Raw genomic sequence first — 19,850 nt, forward strand, 5'->3', positions numbered from 1 at the left:
ATTTTTATTTTAAACTTTAAAAACATAGTTTTGATAGTATGCAGAATAAAAAGTATAGCAATGCTATGATGTACATATTTTTAAAACATTTCATAATTTTTATTTTAAAACAATAACATAAAGTGTTCTAAAAATACTTCATAAATGTATTTCATAAGAGGAGAATTCCCAAATTCATTAGTGTACTACCTGTTCCTTTTCTTCTATTTAGGACTTCCTTTCTGTTTTCTCTCCCCTCTCCCATCACTACTACAACCCTGATAACAAGAGAAATGGGCTCCAACATTCAGGCCCCACTTGTTGAGAGGTAGAATTCATGATGACCCATAAATTGACATACTTATGCTCCATTTCTCCTGTACTAGCCCAACAATGTTTGTCAGGCCAGAGTCTGAATGAGTGCATCTCTAAACCCATTTCTAGCTTTGTATGTTGTTTCCACTATGGCCCTGCCCTACTCTTGTCAAATCCTTCTAATATCAGTGAATCTTGGAATAAAAAGGAAGAAAAGTCATTGTGATCCAAGATTCAGAGGCATCCCCAGTGGTTTACAATGGTAGGAATCATCGAGGAGCCCTCCTGAGAACCCTTCTCTTAACCATAGTAAGAGCTCCTGTTCTCAGAACTAAAGATGTTTCTTCTATCCTTAGAACTTTAAAAGCCTTCTTCAATGGAAACGTTGATACGCAAAGTGATTAGATGGAGAAAACTGCAACAATTAGGCCTAAGACACCACCCTATAAATTTCAGGTTTTTCACACAAGCTCCAATTAGAACAATAAGACCAAGCTATTCCATCCATGGTGCTCACATTCTTGAATATATGAAAAGGAGCCTTCCCTTGCCTCTTTTCTAAAGTTCTGTCAATCTCATCCTTCTTTATGCTCTTCTGTACCTTCCCAACACACACACACACCCTTTTCCTCCCTCCTGATCTTTTCTTTTCCATCATGTTTCAGGAATTTCTCTTTCTTTGTTAGCAAATTACCCTTCACCTTTAATATTTTCTTAGGAACTTTCTCTACCACAAAGCCGCAACTGAAATCTGCCTGTGTCTGAAAGATAGTGAGCCTCTTCATGCTCATTTTACCACAACCCACAGAAAGAAAGTGGGTTCAACTGCCCCTTTCTTTCCCTAGTCACTTCCAAAAATATTCTTAAATTTTATGGGGCCAGGGGAGAGTAGTAACTCGGCAATCTAAGTATATTTTTCTCCACCTGTTTATAATTTTTGTCTCTGCCAACTTCCAGGCCACTCCCCACACTGATGGTGGAGATGAGAACCAAACTTATAGACTTCTCCTTCAGTGCCTTCCCGAGTCTTAGCTGTTCCGTTTTGTTTGTTTGTTTTTACTTCATCCATACTAATATCCCTACCTCAATTGAACAACCGCTTCCATAGCCACAACTTGGTTCTTATCACCAAACACCATTCTACCACTAAAACTTGTAAATTCTTAAATTCCAGATTCTGTATGTGTCATATTAAGAGAATAAAACCTATATTTAATGTAAAATAAGACAAGTATACAGAAAACCACAAGAATTAAATGTACAGCTTAATGGGTTATTATAAGGTGAATTCCACACAGGTCAGAAACAGAACTTTGTCAGCTACTCCAGAATCATATGCCCTGTCTCAGTACAACCTCCCCCAAAAGAAACCCTGAACTTGACTTTTACAATAATCATTTTCTCACAGTTTTAACTAATTTGACCACCCAGATGTACATTTTAGTTTAGAGTTGTCCATTTTGTAAAAACTTCACATTTGATTTAAATATCTGTCATTCTTTGTGGTTCTCCTCCATCCCTTTTATTTTCTTCTAAATTTGTCTGTTGAAAAACCTAGCCCATTTGACCTGTAGAGCTTGCCACAGTTTAGATTTTTTCGATCTTATGTTCTTCATGTAGTTCAACACGTTACTCTGTCTTCTGTCTTTCAATTTAGCAGCTGGATCCTGAGGCTGGATACTCATGTTTTGAACTTTTTGTAAAGATTGTAGAAAATTTTGACAAGACTATGGGAGAGCACATCTGGTTGTCCCTCTTTTTGTGATCTTCACAGTTGCTTTTGCTTAATGCCTATATCAATTCATTGGAAACAACCTCCTTATCTTGCATGCCTGTTAAAACTAGTTAGTTTTCAAGATGTTACCAATCATTCAAGCTCTCTACTTTTTTTCAAGTCTCTTAGTGAACTCCCACCCCAAAGAGCCTTTTTTCCCTTTCACCTTTACACTATGGTTAAAGGCTAGCCAGTAATGCTTAAAATGTCATTTACAGTAGCATCAGAACATAAAACAGCCTGATATAAATTAAGCAAAATATATGCAAGACATGTACACTTAAAACTACAGAATGCTGGTGAGAGAAATTGAAGAAGACCTAAATTAATGGAGAGAAATATCTGTTCGTGGATAGGAATATTTAATATTGCTGAGATGTTAATTCTTCCAAATTGATCTGCAGCAGCAAGTCTTACACTTTATCATGCATCAGAATCACCAGGAAGGCTTGTTAAAACACAGATTGCAGGGTCCCAGCCCTAGAGTTTTTGATCCACTAGGTCAAGGGGAAGGCCTGAATATTTTCATTTATAACAAGTTCCTTGGTGATGCTGATGCTACTGATCCATACTTTGTGAACCACTGATGTAGAGAGTCAGTCAAATAAAAATCCAATTAAAATCCCATCAGACTTGTCAAAATCAAAATGTATATGAATTCTAAAATGTATTTGAAAATGCAAAGGCCCTAAAGTATCTGAAAGCAATCATGAAAAAGGAGACAAAAATTAGAGGACATATACTGTCTGGCATTAAGATTTACTCTATAGTAATTACATAGTAATCAAGACAGTGTGGTACTGGCATTGGCATATATAAATAAGTGAATGGAAAAGAATAGAGGATCCAGAAGTAGACACTATACAGCCAATGGGCTTTTGACAGTAGCACCGAAGGAACACAATTACAATTGGAAAGTCTTTTTAACAAAAGATGCTAGAATAACTTAATATCCATGTGGGAAAAAAATAAACCTTGATCCCTACCTGACATCATGTACCAGTACTAATGCAAGATGGAGCAGAGACTAAACATAAAGGCTAAAACTTATAATGCTTCTAGAAGAAAACATAGTGGAGTATCTTCACAACTTTGAGGTAGGCAGGACATCGAAAGCACTATCCAGAAGGGAGAAACATTGATGAATTAAACTTAATCAAAATTAAAAACTAAGCTTATCCAAAGAGAACATTAGGAAAGCAATAAACTAGGAGAAAATAATCACAATCCATGTATTTGACAAAGGACTCGTATCCACACTAAATAAAGAACACCTCAACTCAATGATTTAAAAGAAAAAAAGACAAAACTAATAAAAATGGGATAAAAACCTTGAACAGTCACTTCATAAGATACAAGAATGATCACTCAGCATGTGAAAAGATACTCACCATCTCTAGTTATCAGGGAAACCACAATGAGATGCCACTGTACTGCACACCCATGAAAAGAGTGAAAATTCAAGAGATTAACAACAGCTATAACTAAAGCAACCATAACTTTCACGCAGTGCTGGTTGTTGTGAAAGTAATACAACCATTTTCAAAAACTGGCTCTTTGTTATAAAATCAAACACACACCTAACCTATGACCCCACATTTTTTCTCCTGGCCTCTTTGAAGGCATGAAGGAATAGATTTTTAGGCACACTTCTTGGGAAGCTCTAGCCAAAAGAAGGTTTCATTGCTTGGCAGACCATGCAAGGCCTCCTGATATGTGCCCAGCCCAGTTTTCTTACTTTCCTCCTTACACTGGGTACACCCACTGTCCTCTCCGAGGAACTTCTTACGGTCTCTCAGGTTTACTCTCTTTCCCCTCTCTCATCAGCTGGCACACTTCTGCTCATGCTTAATTCCCTTTAAAATTCTTTGATGCTTTCCTCAACTTTTTATCTCATAGAGTTAATCACTCCTTTCTGGATATAACTATATGCCTTGTACAGCTGTATAGCCCTTTGAGTTCAGTATTCCCACTCTTTGTTTTGTTCATTTGTCTTTCTGACTATATTGTAAAGCTGTATGGCACAAGGATTATGTCTCATTCATTTGTAGGTCACAGACACCTAACACAGAGCCTGATTCATTATTAGATAGGCTTTTGTCAACAGAATTGGAAATCTCAGTGGCATGTCAGTATATTACATGGTTTCCATGACAGAGTTTGAATTCCTGACAGCCAATTATAAAATGACCCTGTTAAACTGAACATATTTTGAAGGTGAGCATTGCCTGTCCTGCTGTCCTAGAAATCCACATTTTGCTGCAGGTTGCCAATGTAGTACAGCACCTGTTCATCAGTGTGGTACCAGTTGAATTAACATGTCACAAAATTAATGAGGTAGACTTTTCCTAACAGTGACTCTATTCCATTAGAAATCACATATAGCAAATATTTTTAAATATTGCTTCTCCTTTCAGACTGACAAAACAGTAGGAAACAAAATAAAGTTTTCCATTTTAAAAAGTAAATAGATGTATTGCCAAGTATTGACAAAATACATGACTCAGGAAGAGGTTTACAGACAGTAGAAGAAAGCTGTAATAATGGACCTCACCTGCTTCATTTTTAATACATATGCTCCATGAAAAAGGAAGAGGAAATTCTATAAACCAGTAGAAAATGGAGTTGGAGATGGTGATGCTGTAGTCAAACAAAAGGTTGGGGTAGCATAGGATAATACTTCACAGTAACTTGTTTACTTGACTGTGTTCTAAGATCTGAGCTGAAAGCTCCAAACTCGTTTTTGTCCATGTCCAAGGTGATTTGGCTCTAAAAGATATCACAATTCCTAAAAGACATGTGAGTTTGAAATAGTAGCCAGAATTTCAGTATATTAATTTACAATAGTAATTCAGTTGGCACAGGAGAAAAACAGTAGGTTACCTGGTGAGTATGTCTTTAGGATATGGGGCGTTAAGTAAAATAAATGTTTAATTGCATCAGGCCTAAAATTGCCTATTGTGTGCATCTCAAAATAGGGATAATCTGACCCATAGGAATGGAAATATTTAGATAGAATTGGCCACAGTTACCAACATCTGTCTCTATCCTAGGAATAACCTTATGATTTGGAATAGGAAAAATTGCTACATGCTGGTTGAGGCTTTCAGGGACACACTGTATGGATTGCCAGTGTTTGCCTCTGTGATTGTCTTTTTTCTTTGCTTCCCGGTTCTGACTGACATATTATTGATTTGGCTCTTACAGTGGTTATATTATGATCAAATGTTGCTGGCCCTGCAGCTATATTCTTTCATTTATTCTTTTCACATCTCTGCTCTGGCCTATATTGTGTTGATCTTACAGTTTAACTTTCAGCAAGGAATCTTATTTCTGAAATCTTGAGGTCCATTTTACCATTGTCTCCAAGTAACTGACACTTACTGATTGAGTTCTCAGTGCCCAGTATTATTGTGTTCGTTTTATAAGTTACAGAATTGAAATGTCTTAAAATGGACATTTTTGCATATGTAACCTCACTTTCCTGATACCTTAAATTGCAAAGATAGAGTGTAGGTTCTTGTGGAAAAACAGACCCGTACTTCAAACCTCACACTATCATTTCTGGTTATACAGTGGAAATGGGTGAGAAAATTGCAGCATGCTTGTATGCTGGGTTACAACGTCATTCATTAAAGGGCACCTGGGTGGCTCAGTTGGTTAAACGACTGCCTTCAGCTCAGGTCATGATCCCAGGGTCCTGGGATCGAGTCCCGCATCGGGCTCCCTGCTCTGCGGGAAGCCTGCTTCTCCCTCTTCCACTCCCCCTGCTTGTGTTCCCTCTCTCGCTGTGTCTCTCTCTGTCAAATAAATAAATAAAATCTTTAAAAAAACAAAAACAAAAACATCATTCATTAAAGATGAATGACCTAGAGCTGGGTGTATCAGTGGGGCTAAATCTCAGAAACATGATGTCAAGCAAAAAGAGAAGTTACAGAAGATTTCATACAGTAGGATACCATTTCTATAAAGTTTGAAAGCAAGGAAAGATTAACGGACCTTCAAGCAAAATTAGCAAGTTAAGCTATGAATTTACTTTATCTTTTCAAGCCTAATGAAAACAACAGCAAAGGGATTTATTTTAAAAAGCATAAACCTACAAGGTCAAAGAAATTGAAGAGGAAAAAACAGCAACATTGTTTTGGAAGCTGGAAAGCAGATGAACAGGTGGTAACAAATTTAGGAAAATTGAGAATGTCTTCTAATCTGGCAGAGAAGAAAGCCCCGAAGCAACCCCGTTTACATCACAGAACCCCCGAATGCTCAGTAATTGGCAGTGCCAGGAAATCCTAAAAGTGGAGTTGAGGCTGGTGCTAAAAACAATAACCCGGTTGAAAATCTGTTTAAGAAGCAATTAGATGCTAACCAATAAATTGTAGGCAAAATGGTAGAGTTGCAAAAAATCACCATTTTTCAGTGATCATTGTAATAGCTTACTCAGGAAAAATCATTAGTGTGTACTAAAGCCATTGGGACAGATTTTGTTGGGAAACAGGATATTTACGTGAGCTCAAGTTATCTCCTTACAGAATACTTACTAATTACAAAGGGGGAAAAAAGGTACGTTTATAGTAGATAAATCTAGTGGATACCACCTTAACCAAGTGGTCAAAAGTTGTACCAAGTAGAACAACTTGACATCATTGTGTGCCCCTTGTGTAATGCACTGAGAATCAGACAATACTTACGTTGTATTTCTTAAAATGCATGATCTTTATCTAATCATGAGGAAAGAACTGGAAAACCTAAATTGGAACACATTTCAGGTCATGTCAGTGTTATGAACAACAAAGAAAGACTAATCAACATGGCAACTAAATGTAATTTGTGACCCTGGATTAGGGGGGCGAACTTAGCTATAAATAAGGACAGTATTGGGGTAATTAGTAAAGTTTGAACATGAACCATATATTAAATAATAGTACGATCTCAGGGTTAAGTCTCCTGAAGTAAAAAGAAGGATGCTGTTAAATTCTCTTTGTGAAAGTTTGAAAACCCAGCAACTTCTCTACCCAACTGAGAACTGGGAGTTTATATATGGAAAAGGAAAAACAATATCCAGACAAATTTGAGGGAAGAGGTACCAATCTGAAAATAGGAGTGATTGAATGAACATATACTTACTGAACTTAACAAGTGAGGTTGAATTATAGATAGTATAATTCCAATACCTGGAAAATACACAGAATTTACTTATTATTTCTAAGGAAAACAAAGCTTAGGTAGGAAAAAGAAAAATAATCCTGGTATACTAGATAACTTACTTGTTATAGTGTGTATTCATAATCATATAAATATTGAATATTGATATACCACTATATTGAGAGTATTAAGCCTCAAGAAGGATGAGGTAAATCCTCATTTTCAATAGTAAGTTAATATACAGTGCTTAAATTTGAAAAATAAAGAAGTGATAACATACGAATGTTATTTAGATATTGAGGAGGGATCAGGAGCAGAATCTCCTTTATAGCTGTCAAACATTTTCATTTTCGTGGCTCCCTTGTTTGGCCTGTGCCATAACCGGAGACATCAAGTGAAAGCATATAAAGTAGTTGTTTGGGGGGAGAGAGAACTATATTTCATAATAAGCTTTGTAGAACAATGTGGCCGCACAAATTATGTGAATATGTAATTTTGATTTAAAGAGAAGAATTTTAAAAAACAGTGCTATAGATGAGAGGTAGCGAAGTTGTTCCCCAGAGTACCAGCAAGTAACTATTTCAGGCGTTGTGAGACACAGTGTCATTGCTCGTATTTAACTCGGCCGTGGTAGTGTGAACGCAGTTACAGCAGGCAGTACGTGAACAAGCGAGTGTGGTTGTGTGCAGTGTAACTTTATTCGCAAAACAGGTGGTGGGTAGATCCTGTAACTTTATTCACAAAACAGGTGGTGGGTAGATCCTGGTTTGCCAACCCCAGCTGTTGATGAGTGCCTTTCAAATTGGGATACCTCTACAGCTGAGAACACAAAGGTTTTCAGTGGGATATGCAGGTATGGATCGCTTTAAAGACATTAATTTCCCTATTCTCTCTTTCCATATGTCGTCTTTCCTAAAAATGATCTGCCTGAGAACTCTTTCTGGTCTGCCAGTTCTCCTTTTTGACGTCTTTCATGGTCATCTGTCTCCCACTTTTCAAAAGGAAAGTTTACCCCTCGTCCATGCTAAATCTTACTCTGGTGCGTTGCCTTGGGGTTTAAAAATCTCCAGGGCACCAAACAGAGACTTGGAGACTGAATTTCTCCTGAGGGAGAGTCTCTTGAGACTAAAGCAGAGAAAGCTTCAGTAAAAATTACTGAAGGGGGAACACATTATTTCAGCCAGGTGACAAACTCGTGGCAGGGATCCATGCCTTATAGTTTCTCTGTCTACCTAGCTAGCTATCCATTTATCTCTCTTAAAATTAAAATCCACAAGTGAGAAAGTTGTCATGGGGACATATAATAATACATTTATTTGAATTTAAAAACTAAGTTAGACTTTTTCTGACAGAGAGTAAGTCACATTTGGCTGATTGGGTTTGACAATGAGGACTGGCTTTGCCAATGAGGTTATATGGTTATATTTTCCACATTGAATAAGTTAAACTGCAGCTCCAAGGCTTTGGCAAAAAACGTACTTAGAGGATGCATCCAATATGCAATAAACCGGAAAATACATCCTTTGCTATATTTAAGTGTCAGCTTAAATGTGCAAGATAGGTACATGGTTTTCAAAAGTCTTAAGAGATACGTATGCCAACAAATTTAGGAAATCACTGCTCCCATTGTTTATGGATATATAAAGGTGTAGTAAAAGTTTTAAAAACATGCATGAAAATGATAGACAAGAAATTGAGGGTAGTTATTACCTCTGGGGAAGGAGAATGTTGGGGGGAGGGGTCACAGTGTTTTATTGGTCATATCTGTAGTATTTTATTTTTTAAGCTGGATCATGGTCATATCTGTAGTGTTTTATCTGTGGTGTTTTATTTCTTAAGTTGGTTATAGCTGCAGTATTTTGTTTCTTAAGCTGGATGGTGGGCACATGGGTGTATATAATATTATTAACTATATTTATACACTTGAAATATCTTATTAAAAAAGAATACAATGAAACCTTGTAATCCTATATTTTAAGAGAACATGTTGGGTCCCTGATACAAAAATAAGATATTTAGAATAAACTGAAAACTGGAATGCTTGAAATTCTAAAATACTAAAAGCACATAAGGAGTTATCATAGCAGTATGCATAAGAAACCATCAGTGTGTTGGGGCGCCTTGGGTGGCTCAGTCAGTTAAGCTTCTGCCTTCGGCTCAGATCATAAGCTTCTGCCTTGGGCTCAGATCATGATCCTGGGGTCCTGGGATCAAGCCCCTCATCTAGCTCCCTGCTCAGTGGGGAGTCTGCTTCTTCCTTTCCGTCTGCCCTTCCCCCCTCTTCCTGTACTATTTCTCTTACTCCCTCTCTCTCAAATAAATAAATTAAATCTTTAAAAAGAAACCAGTGTGGCTTAGTTTTTGGAATTCCTTGTTAAAACCCTAATGCTTATATATTTCTATTATTCATTCAGTTACTTACTAAGCACCTGTATGTGCTTAATAGCTACCATAATTTCCTTGTAGACCTCTTTTGTAGTACCAATCTGTCCTAGATACCATAACTCTGTTAAATTATGTTTAGATTTTGGTTTTAGTATCTTTTTTTTCCCTCTGAGAAAGCGAATTCGTCTGATTAATCTTTAAGATTGCAAGGGAAAAATATTCACATATTGCCTTCAGGAATTAGATCTTATTGCAAGTTTACACAAGAGCATTATGTCTTCAGTTGTGCAGTCATTCCAGGATCTTTGGTTTCCAAGACTAGAAAGGATATATCCTTGAGCTTGATCAGCATCCCATTCTTTAGTCACCTACTAGCATTTCTTCCTCCCTGAAGATGATGTGTCTGGATGGGTTTACCACCATTCACAATGAAAAGTTCCTGTTGAGTGGGAGTTATGCCAGTCATTTGACCTCCCTCATGCCTACCGCATTTGTGCCTGTATTTGACCAGGCAAAGTGGCAGTCTTCTCCCCATTCAGGAACACCTGAAGCTCTGCAGTTTATCCCTGCCAGTATAATTATTGGGTACTTCTGTGACTCTGGCGTGGCCAGAGTTATGATTTTACTTGTTTTTTTCCCTTTGTTTGATTAAAAAATTAGTGTAACAATTTTAAAAACAGATGGTAAATTACCCCAAATCCTATGGCTGGTTGCACAACTCAACTTTAACAAGTTATTCATATATTGGTACATTATTGTAATTTGGGCATACTTTTATTATTTTGTATTCTGATGTTTTCATTTAACTATCAAAAGAATAAAGCCAGTGCTTGAAACACAAGAGCGTAACACTTAGAGATGCCTTTTCTATATACCTTTTTTGATATTGACCTCTAGCTTTGTAAAAGCTGAGATGATATAAATTTGCCATGTTCCTCTAGAAAAATGTGGGAGGATATGAAAGTGAATCACTTGAGCATTTTGAGCTCCTTGGAGTCCATACTCAAGCATAAGCTACTATATCTCCCTTACTGTAGCTATTTATTAATTGTACAAGAAATTTTTATTCTAGTTTGTGTTGTAAATCTTCCTGGTTTTCAAAATATTGATTTTAGGTAGGGCTTGCTAAAAAGTATCTCAAATTTCAAGCATCCCACCTTTCTCATTCTGAAAGGATTGCTTCTTATATGCCTCTGTACAAAGCTGAGGTCTGAGTTTCAGCTTAGTTTATCCTTAGCACATTCTTTTTCTTCTATTTTGCTCTTTTATCTGACTTCTAAGGAGCGGAACAAAAAAAGTTTTTTTTAAAGATGTATATAAATAAAGTGCTATTATTTATTATTTTTAGATATGCTTACGCTCAGTTTCTTCTGAGATTCATCATAACTTACTAGGTGCATATTAAAAATTATACAGAATTAGTTCTGAATAGTTAACCTTCTGAGACATATCATCAGTCACTAAAACATGTCCCATTTAAAACTGGGCTTACATCCAGAGTGAAAAAGGTTAAGGGAGTTAAAATGAGGTCAGGGTTTTGTTTTTGTTTTTGTTTTTGTTTTTTAATCCACACTCTTTCTCAGTTATCTTACCAAAACAATTTCTTGTGATTTTTCTCTTATTCTTCCATGCTGGAGAAGTAATGATTTTTTTCACAATCTAAATTAAAAAAAAAAATTGCTACTGATCACTTTTATCAGATGTTACTTGTTTTCTTTAAATGGGGGTAATAATGGTGCTTAGGAAGATTGTATGGGTGATGTACCCTCTAGGATACCAAGCCACAGTTGACTGTCACAGTTAGGTATGCCAGATTTTATTCTCAAATATTTATTATGACAGTGATAAAATACTACACTAATTTGCTATGTGTATGTTGTTCCTATGGTGATAGGAAATTAGGCATTTTATATAATTTTTCTGATATACATATGTTCATTGTGTTTTATGTATTCAAATATACTTAATTTCCTTCTCAAATACCACATTCTGTTGCCACTGTGATGTATTTTTTTTTACCAGTATTCTAAATTTTTTTTTTTTTTAAGATTTTATTTATTTGACAGAGAGAAACACAGCGAAAGAGGGAACACAAGCAGGGGGAGTGGGAGAGGGAGAAGCAGGCTTCCCGCTGAGCAGGGAGCCCCATGCGGTGGGGCTCAATCCCAGAACTCTGGGATCACGACCTGAGCCGAAGGCAGACGCTTAACGACTGAGCCACCCAGGCGCCCCTTTACCAGTATTCTAAAACATGAGCAAATGAATGTGTCATCTAGGGCAGGGTTTTTCAATTTATGTGCTACATTAGAGGGCTGTGAAATCAATTTAGTGAGTTATAAGTATTTTTGCTTTTTAATAAAGTAGAAAAAAATATGGGATAGGAAATACCAGCATATAAAACCTTACTAACGGTGAGTATTGTTTGCTGAAATTCTTGTTTCACATACATATATGCATATGTTTGTGTGTCAGTTGTAATGTAAAATGTATTTCTTACTGCAGTGGTTAATTTTTTTTTTAAGATTATTTATTTATTGGGGCGCCTGGGTGGCTCAGTCGGTTAAGCGTCTGCCTTCAGCTCAGGTCATGATCCCGGAGTCCTGGGATCGAGCCCCGCATCTGGCTCCCTGCTCGGCGGGAAGCCTGCTTCTCCCTCTCCCACTCCCACTGCTTGTGTTCCTTCTCTCACTGTGTCTCTCTCTATCAAATAAATAAAATCTTAAAAAAAAAAAAAAAAAGATTATTTATTTATTTATTTATTTATTTATTTATTTTTGCGAGAGAGCGCGCGCATGTGGGCGCGCGCGAATGCACACGCGCGAGCACAAGCTCGGGGGGGAGGGGCAGAGGGAGAAGCAGACTCTCCGCTCAGCAGGGAGCCTGATGGGGGGACTCAGTCTCAGGACCCTGGGATCATGACCTGAGTCGAAGGCAGACGCTTAACCAACTGAGTCACCCAGGTGCCTGCGATGGCTAATTTTTATGTGTCAAGTTGACTAGGCCATAGCATCCAGATATTTGGTCAACCACTAGTCTAGATTTTGCTGTGAAGGAATTTTTTTTAGCTGATATGAACATTCAACAATAGATTTTGAATAAAGCAGATTATCCTCCATAATGTGGCTGGGCCTCATCCAGTCTTAGTTGAGAAGAAAGACTGACATCCTCTGAGGAAGAGTGGATTCTGCCTGTAGATTCCTTTTGGACTCAGGCAACATCACCTCTTCCCTGGGTCTCCAGACTGCCAGGCTACCAGGAAGATTTGGACTTCCTAACCTCCACAATTATGTGAGTCAATTCCTTAAAATTAATCAATTCCCAGGGCGCCTGGGTGGCTCAGTTGTTAAGCATCTGCCTTCGGCTGGGGTCATGATCCCAGAATCCTGGGATCGAGCCCCGAGTCGGGCTTCCTGCTCAGCGGGAAGCCTGCTTCTTCCTCTCCCACTCCCCCTAACCCCCGCTTGTGTTCCCTCTCTCGCTCTCTCGCTGTCTGTCAAATAAATCTTAAAAAAAAAAATTAATTCGCCCATATATATACATATATTCATACACATACTATATATGCATATAAATATATATATACACACACACATTCATACACATCTTATTGGTTCTGTTTCTTTTGAGAACCCTGATATACTTACTTAAAGGTCATAGTACAAAAAGTTGAAAATTACTAATCTTGAGAGTAGTTTTTTAACCTAGTGACTGGTATATGTAAAATGCTTGGCCCTAGCTCAAGATAGGCATTAGATAAGTGATAGCTGCTATTATTTTATTATTTCTGCTTGTTATTATTTAAAGTCCAGGCGAATCCTAATTTGATGTGAAGTTATGTTGAGATATTTCTAAGTTCTATACTCATTTAAACTATCTTTTTAAAGAGATTAATCTGCATTTGAGAATAACGTTGTGGTATTTTGAATGTTTGCTTTATAGAAATTATTGTCAAATTTTCTGCTTTGTTTCCTTCTCCCCATTTGTATGGCCTAAGAGCTGCCTGCGTTTTTTCCACCATAATATTCAGAGCAGTTTAATATTTTTGAATTTGTGAAAAGATACTCTTTCTTTACATGTAGTTCAAGGTGATTTAAATTCTTTTTTTTTTTTTAAGATTTTATTTATTTATTTGACAGAGAGAGAGAGACACAGCGAGAGAGGGAACACAAGCAGGGGGAGTGGGAGAGGGAGAAGCAGGCTCTCCACCGAGCAGGGAGCCCGATGTGAGGCTCAATCCCAGGACTCTGGGATCATGACCTGAGCCGAAGGCAGCTGCTTAACCGACTGGGCCACCCAGGTGCCCCAAGGTGATTTAAATTCTTAATCTCAATGTAAGGGACAGACATAAAAGAACCCAGTATCACCTGCCCTCCCTCACATCCTCTTGTCCTACTTTACTCCAGCCTAGCTGCAGCTACCATCTATCATACGTATCACGTTACTGTAGCTCTGCTGAGTAGCTTTAGCTTTCTGCTTTGACACTGTAGCATGAGATACCTGTGGGTAATAAACCTGGAAATGTGTGAGGATTACCACACCAGGTGACCCTTGATCCATGGGGGATAGGAGCTAATGGATAAATGCTCCCTTTCTGCCCCATAGGCAGACAGGTCAAGCACATTGAGACAGTTCGGGCACATTCAACATGACTCCTCAAAAGGTTCCAGCAGGAATTGGGTCCCAGAGTCCAGAGCACTGACCAGATCCAAAGCATACCTCTGGTTTGGCTTTCCTTCCCTATTTCACTCTCTCTAGGATCTTACTCCTCTTCTCGGGGATCACTTGTTCAGCATTGGATTTATTGAAACCAAAATTGTTGTCTGTAGTAGACAAAATTGAGCCCAAAATTGAAATGGTCAGTACCTAGTAATTAAATTCATCAGGCCAACTGACTTTGTAACATGAGTGCACATTGGTCCTGTTGGCACAAAATAATGTGTTCCTTAGAAATATTGAAGAGAAAGAGTGTGTGTAGGTCTATCAGATATACTTGAAAATTTTGTGACCAAAATCATCTTAATGGGATAAAATTCTGGGCTGTCATTCAGTACTTGCCCAGATACTTGAGAGACCCTGAGATTAATTTTTCAAGAACAGCTGACTTGGCCTATACGCATTATTGAAACTTAACTCATACAGGAGTCCAGTGATTTGGTTTCCTAGTAAGAATCCTGATTGTACTTTTCTAGCTTGATTGTGGAGTGACTATCTTACTGCTGCCCATCAGGGATTAGAAGCAGGCATCTCCTTTCCACATGGAACACTGCTAACAAACTGACCTACAGAAGTATTCCTTAGATTATCTTAGATTTGAACCTTTCAAAAGTATGGCTGAAGGAAATTATGTCTAAAGATTTTTTTTTTTTTTTTTTGTCTAAAGATCTTCTAGGATAGAACTACCTAGCTGGTGAGCCAGAGCTGTATAGAGATAGTCCCACAGTATTGATGCTCTTAGTCCTCCACTGGACATTTGCTTCCTGTTGTGAAAAATTGGGGGAAGAATTGCCTAAGGCCGCACTGTGCAATAGAAATATGTTAGCCACATATTTAATTTTAAATTTTCCAAAAAGCCCGTTAGAAAAAGTAAAAATAGGTGAAATTAATTTTAATAATGTATTTTATTTAACCAAGTATATCAAAATATTATCATTTCATCTCATTATTGACATATTTTATGTTTTTAATACTAATCTTTGAAATCCAGTGTTTATTTTACACTTACAGCATATCTTTTTTTAAAAAAGATTTATTTATTTATTTGAGAGAGAAAACGCCCGCACACGATGGGGGGAAGGGGCACAGAGAGAGGGAGACAAGCAGACTCCCTGCTGAGTGGGGGGGCACCCCCCCCCCCCCCGCCAACATGGGGCTCAATCCCAGGACCTGAGATCATGACCTAAGCCAAAACCAAGAGTCAGGTGCTCAACTAAGTCACCCAGGCACCCTGCCTTAGAGCATATCTTAATTCAGACTAGCCGCATTTCAGGTTGTCAAAGCTGCATGTGGCCGGTGTTCACCATTGAACAGTGAAGATCTAAGGGATATTCTAGCCACCTCCTGTATCAAGTGAGATCATCAGACATATAGCTCCTCCCTCATTAAGTTCTAGCTTTTCTGTTTTGGGCCTTTGAGCGAGTGAAAAGGCTGGAAGATAATCACTTCTGAATCTGTTTGAAAGTGATTATTGAAGATGTTGGTTATTTTGCTGTTTATCTCTTATTTAAGAATTTCTCAAAACCAAATTCTTCATGGAATTATCTACCAGAAAAAAGTTTTTTTTCTCTCTAAAAGAATAAATATGTTTCCTTTTATTAAGTAAAAAGAGTTACATAATTTGTTTAGCTTTTTGCCCAGGCTATTAGGAAGTTGAGACTAAAAGGTACTGTTAAATCCCAGAAACTATATTAACACTTGTAGTTACCATGTATCGTTCCTCCTTTTCCCCATGGTTTGACTTTTTAAACAATTTTCTTTTACTTCTACTTTTTTTTTTTTTTTTTTTACACTTCTTAACAGCTTTCTTTTACTCCTTAAAAAACTGGATCCCTAGATTCATTGACTAAGTGAATACACTCTGGCTAGGGAAAGAAATGTATGCGTTTACTCTGTTAAATGTGCTAATCTGTGGTACATTTCCGATGGGCAGATGTGCATATTTCAGTACTGGGGTGGCATAGTTGCAATGGACTTGACTTTACTGCAAAAGTAGGGAACTGTGGAGCCTAGCGATTCCTCACAGAAAAAGGCATGAGGCATTTCTTTGTTGAAGTGATGAGAGAGAGGGAGGGAAGGGAAGAACGAAGGCGGATAGATGCAGATGTAATTAAGAGATGTATTTATTTCAGAGAGTTGGCTTACGTGATTGTAGGAGCTGGCAAGTCAGATATTTGCAAGGCAGGCAAGCAGGTTGAAAATTCTTGAGCAAGAGCTGAGCCTGCAGATTTGAGACAGAATTTCTTCTTCCTCACGGGACTCTCAGTTTTGCTTTTAAGGCCTTTCAAGTGACTACTTAAGAGTCACCCAAATTATGAAGGATAGCTCCTTTACTTAGAATCAACGGATCATAGATGTTGACTGCTTTTACAAAATACCTTTGCAGTAACACCTAGGTTAGTGTTTAATTGAATAACTGGGTACTGTGGCCTAGCCAAGTTGACACATAAAACTAATCATCACAGATGATAGTTAGTGCTTATATTTTGATAATTAGTTTTTAGTTATATTTTTTGTTGTAAAATCCATTGGGTTTTTACCTGAAGCTAATGTAACATTGTGTGTCAGCTACACTCGGGTAAAAAAAAAAAAAAATTTAAAGAAAGATGTCTTTTAAAATAAATTTATCTAAGTAAGAAACTTAAAAAAAAAAATCCACTGGGTTTTGAATCCTCTGGAATTTTGATCTTCAAATTGCTTGCCAGGAAAGTATGAATATGACCCAGTGAAAAAAATTCTACTCACAAGAATATGATTAACCTTTTAGGTACTAGTATTTGGGCCATGATAATTTGAATCAGTCTTTTATTGGTTTTTTTTTCTAGTTATTGGATATTTTACAATATGGAATTTCCTTGAACAAGAAACAACACATTAATCAGTGTTTTATTTGTACCTCTGGTTTTTTTTGTTTTTGTTTTTAATTTTATTATGTTATGTTAGTCACCATACAACACAACATTAGTTTTTGATGTGGTGATCCACGATCCATTGTTTTCATATAACACCCAGTGCTCCATGCAGTACGTGCCCTCCTTATACCCATCACCGGGCTAACCCATCCCCCCTCCCCTCTAAAACCCTGTTTGTTTCTCAGAGTCCATAGTCTCTCATGGTTCCTCTCTCCCTCCAATTCCCCCCCCCCATTTTTCCCTTCCTTCTAATGTCCTCCATGCTATTCATTATGTTCCACAAATAAGTGAAACCATATGATAATTGACTTTCTCTGCTTGACTTATTTCACTTAGCATAATCTCCTCCAGTCCCATCCATGTTGATGTAAAAGTTGGGTATTCATCCTTTCTGATGGCTGAGTAATATTCCATTGTATATATGGACCACATCTTCTTTATCCATTCATCTGTTGAAGGGCATCTCAGCTCTTTCCACAGTTTGGCTATTGCGGACATAGCTGCTATGAACATTGGGGTGCATATGGCCCTTCTTTTCACTACATCTGTGTCTTTGGGGTAAATACCCAGTAGTGCAATTGCTGGGTCATAGGGTAGCTCTATTTTTAAATTTGTGAGGAACCGCCACACTGTTTTCCAAAGTGGCTCTACCAACTTGCATTCCCACCAACAGTGTAAGAGGGTTCCCCTTTCTCCACAACGTCTCCAACATTTGTTATTTCTTGCCCTGTCCATTTTTGCCATTCTAACTGGTGTAAGATGGTATCTCAATGTGGTTTTGATTTGGATTTCCCTGATGGCTAATGATGATGAACATTTTTTCATGTGTCTGTTAGCCATTTGTATGTCTTCTTCGGAGAAGTGTCTTTTCCTATCTTCTGCCCACTTTTTGACTTGATTATGTTTTTTGGGTGTTGAGTTTGAGAAGTTCTTTATATCTTGGATACCAGCCCTTTATCTGTAGTGTCATTTGCAAATATCTTCTCCCACTCTGTGGGTTGCTTCTTTGTTTTGTTGACTGTTTCCTTTGCTGTGCAGAAGCTTTTTATCTTGATGAAGTCCCAAAAGTTCATTTTTGCTTTCGTTTCATTAGCTTTTGGAGATATGTCTTGAAAGAAGTTGCTGTGGGCAATGTCAAAGAGGTTACTGCCTATGTTCTCCTCTAGGATTTTGATGGATTCCTGTCTCACATTGAGGTCTTTCATCCACTTTGAGTTTATCTTTGTGAATGGTGTTAGAGAATGGTCGAGTTTCATTCTTCTGCATGTAGCTGTCCAATTTTCCCAGCACCATTTATTGAAGAGGCTGTCTTTTTTCCATTGCATGTTTTTACTTGCTTTGTCAAAGATTATTTAACCATAGAGTTGAGGGTCCATATCTGGGTTCTCTATTCTGTTCCATTGGTCTATATGTCTGTTTTTGTGCCAGTACCATGCTGTCTTGGCGATCACAGCTTTGTAATATAGCTTGAAATAGGGCAACATGATGCCCCCAGCTTTGTTTTTCTTTTTCAACATCTCGGCGATTCGGGGTCTTTTCTGATTCCATACAAATTTTAGGATTGTGGGGTGCCTGAGTGGCTCAGTCATCAGACATCTGCCTTCGGCTTAGGTCATGATCCCAGGGTCCTGGGATCGAGCCCCGCATCGGGCTCCCTGCTCCATGGGAAGCCTGCTTCTCCCTCTCCCACTCCCCCTGCTTGTGTTCCCTCTCTCACTGTGTCTCTCTCTGTCAAATAAATGAATAAAATCTTAAAAAAAAAAAATAGGATTGTTTGTTCCAGCACTTTGAAAAATGTCATTGGAATTTTGATCGGGATGGCATTGAAGGTATAGATTGCTCTGGGTAGCATAGACATTTTAATAATGTTTATTCTTCCAATCCATGAGCATGGAACATTTTTCCATCTTTTTCTGTCTTCTTCAATTTCTTTCATGAGTGTTTTGTAGTTCCTAGAGTATAGGTCCTTTACCTCTTTGGTTAGGTTTATTCCAAGGTATCTTACAGTTTTTGGTGCTATTTTAAATGGAATCGTTTCTCTAATTTCTCTTTCTACAGTTGTGTTGTTAGTGTATAAGAAAGCAACTGATTTCTGTGCATTGATTTTGTATCCTGCCACATTACTGAATTGCTGGATGAGTTCTAGCAGTTTTGGGGTGGAGTGTTTTGGGTTTTCCACATAAAGTATCATGTCATCTGCGAAAAGAGAGAGTTTGACTTCTTCTTTGCCAATTTGAATACCTTTTATTTCTTTTTGTTGTCTGATTGCTGTTGCTAGGACTTCTGGTACTATGTTGAACAACAGTGGCGAGAGTGGGCATCCTTGATGTGTTCCTGATCTTAAGGGAAAGGCTCTCAGCTTTTCCCCATTGAGGATGATATTTGCTGTGGGTTTTTCATAGCTGGATTTTATGAACTTGAGGAATGTTCCCTCTATCCCTGTACTCTGAAGAGTTTTAATCAGGAAAGGATGTTGTGTTTTGTCAAATGCTTTTTCTGCATCAATTGAGAGGACCATATGGTTCTTCTCCCTCCTCTTATTAATGTGTTCTATCACATTGATTGAGCTGCGAATGTTGAACCACCCTTGCATCCCGGGGATAAATCCCACTTGGTCGTGGTGGATGATC

At 37.8% G+C, this 19,850-nt stretch overlaps 1 protein-coding gene across 2 annotated transcripts in view; it reads left to right on the forward strand.

The window, feature by feature from the left end:
- Positions 1 to 19,850, forward strand: part of NDUFAF2 (NADH:ubiquinone oxidoreductase complex assembly factor 2) — a 148,815-nt gene that overhangs the window by 104,475 nt on the left and 24,490 nt on the right. The gene's annotated exons all lie outside the window — the stretch shown is intronic.

Source organism: Mirounga angustirostris, unplaced genomic scaffold (genome assembly GCF_029215605.1).
Source record: "Mirounga angustirostris isolate CCGP_5_RB_7025 unplaced genomic scaffold, mMirAng1.0.hap1 SCAF_7, whole genome shotgun sequence".
In the NCBI taxonomy this organism is placed as follows: domain Eukaryota; kingdom Metazoa; phylum Chordata; class Mammalia; order Carnivora; family Phocidae; genus Mirounga; species Mirounga angustirostris.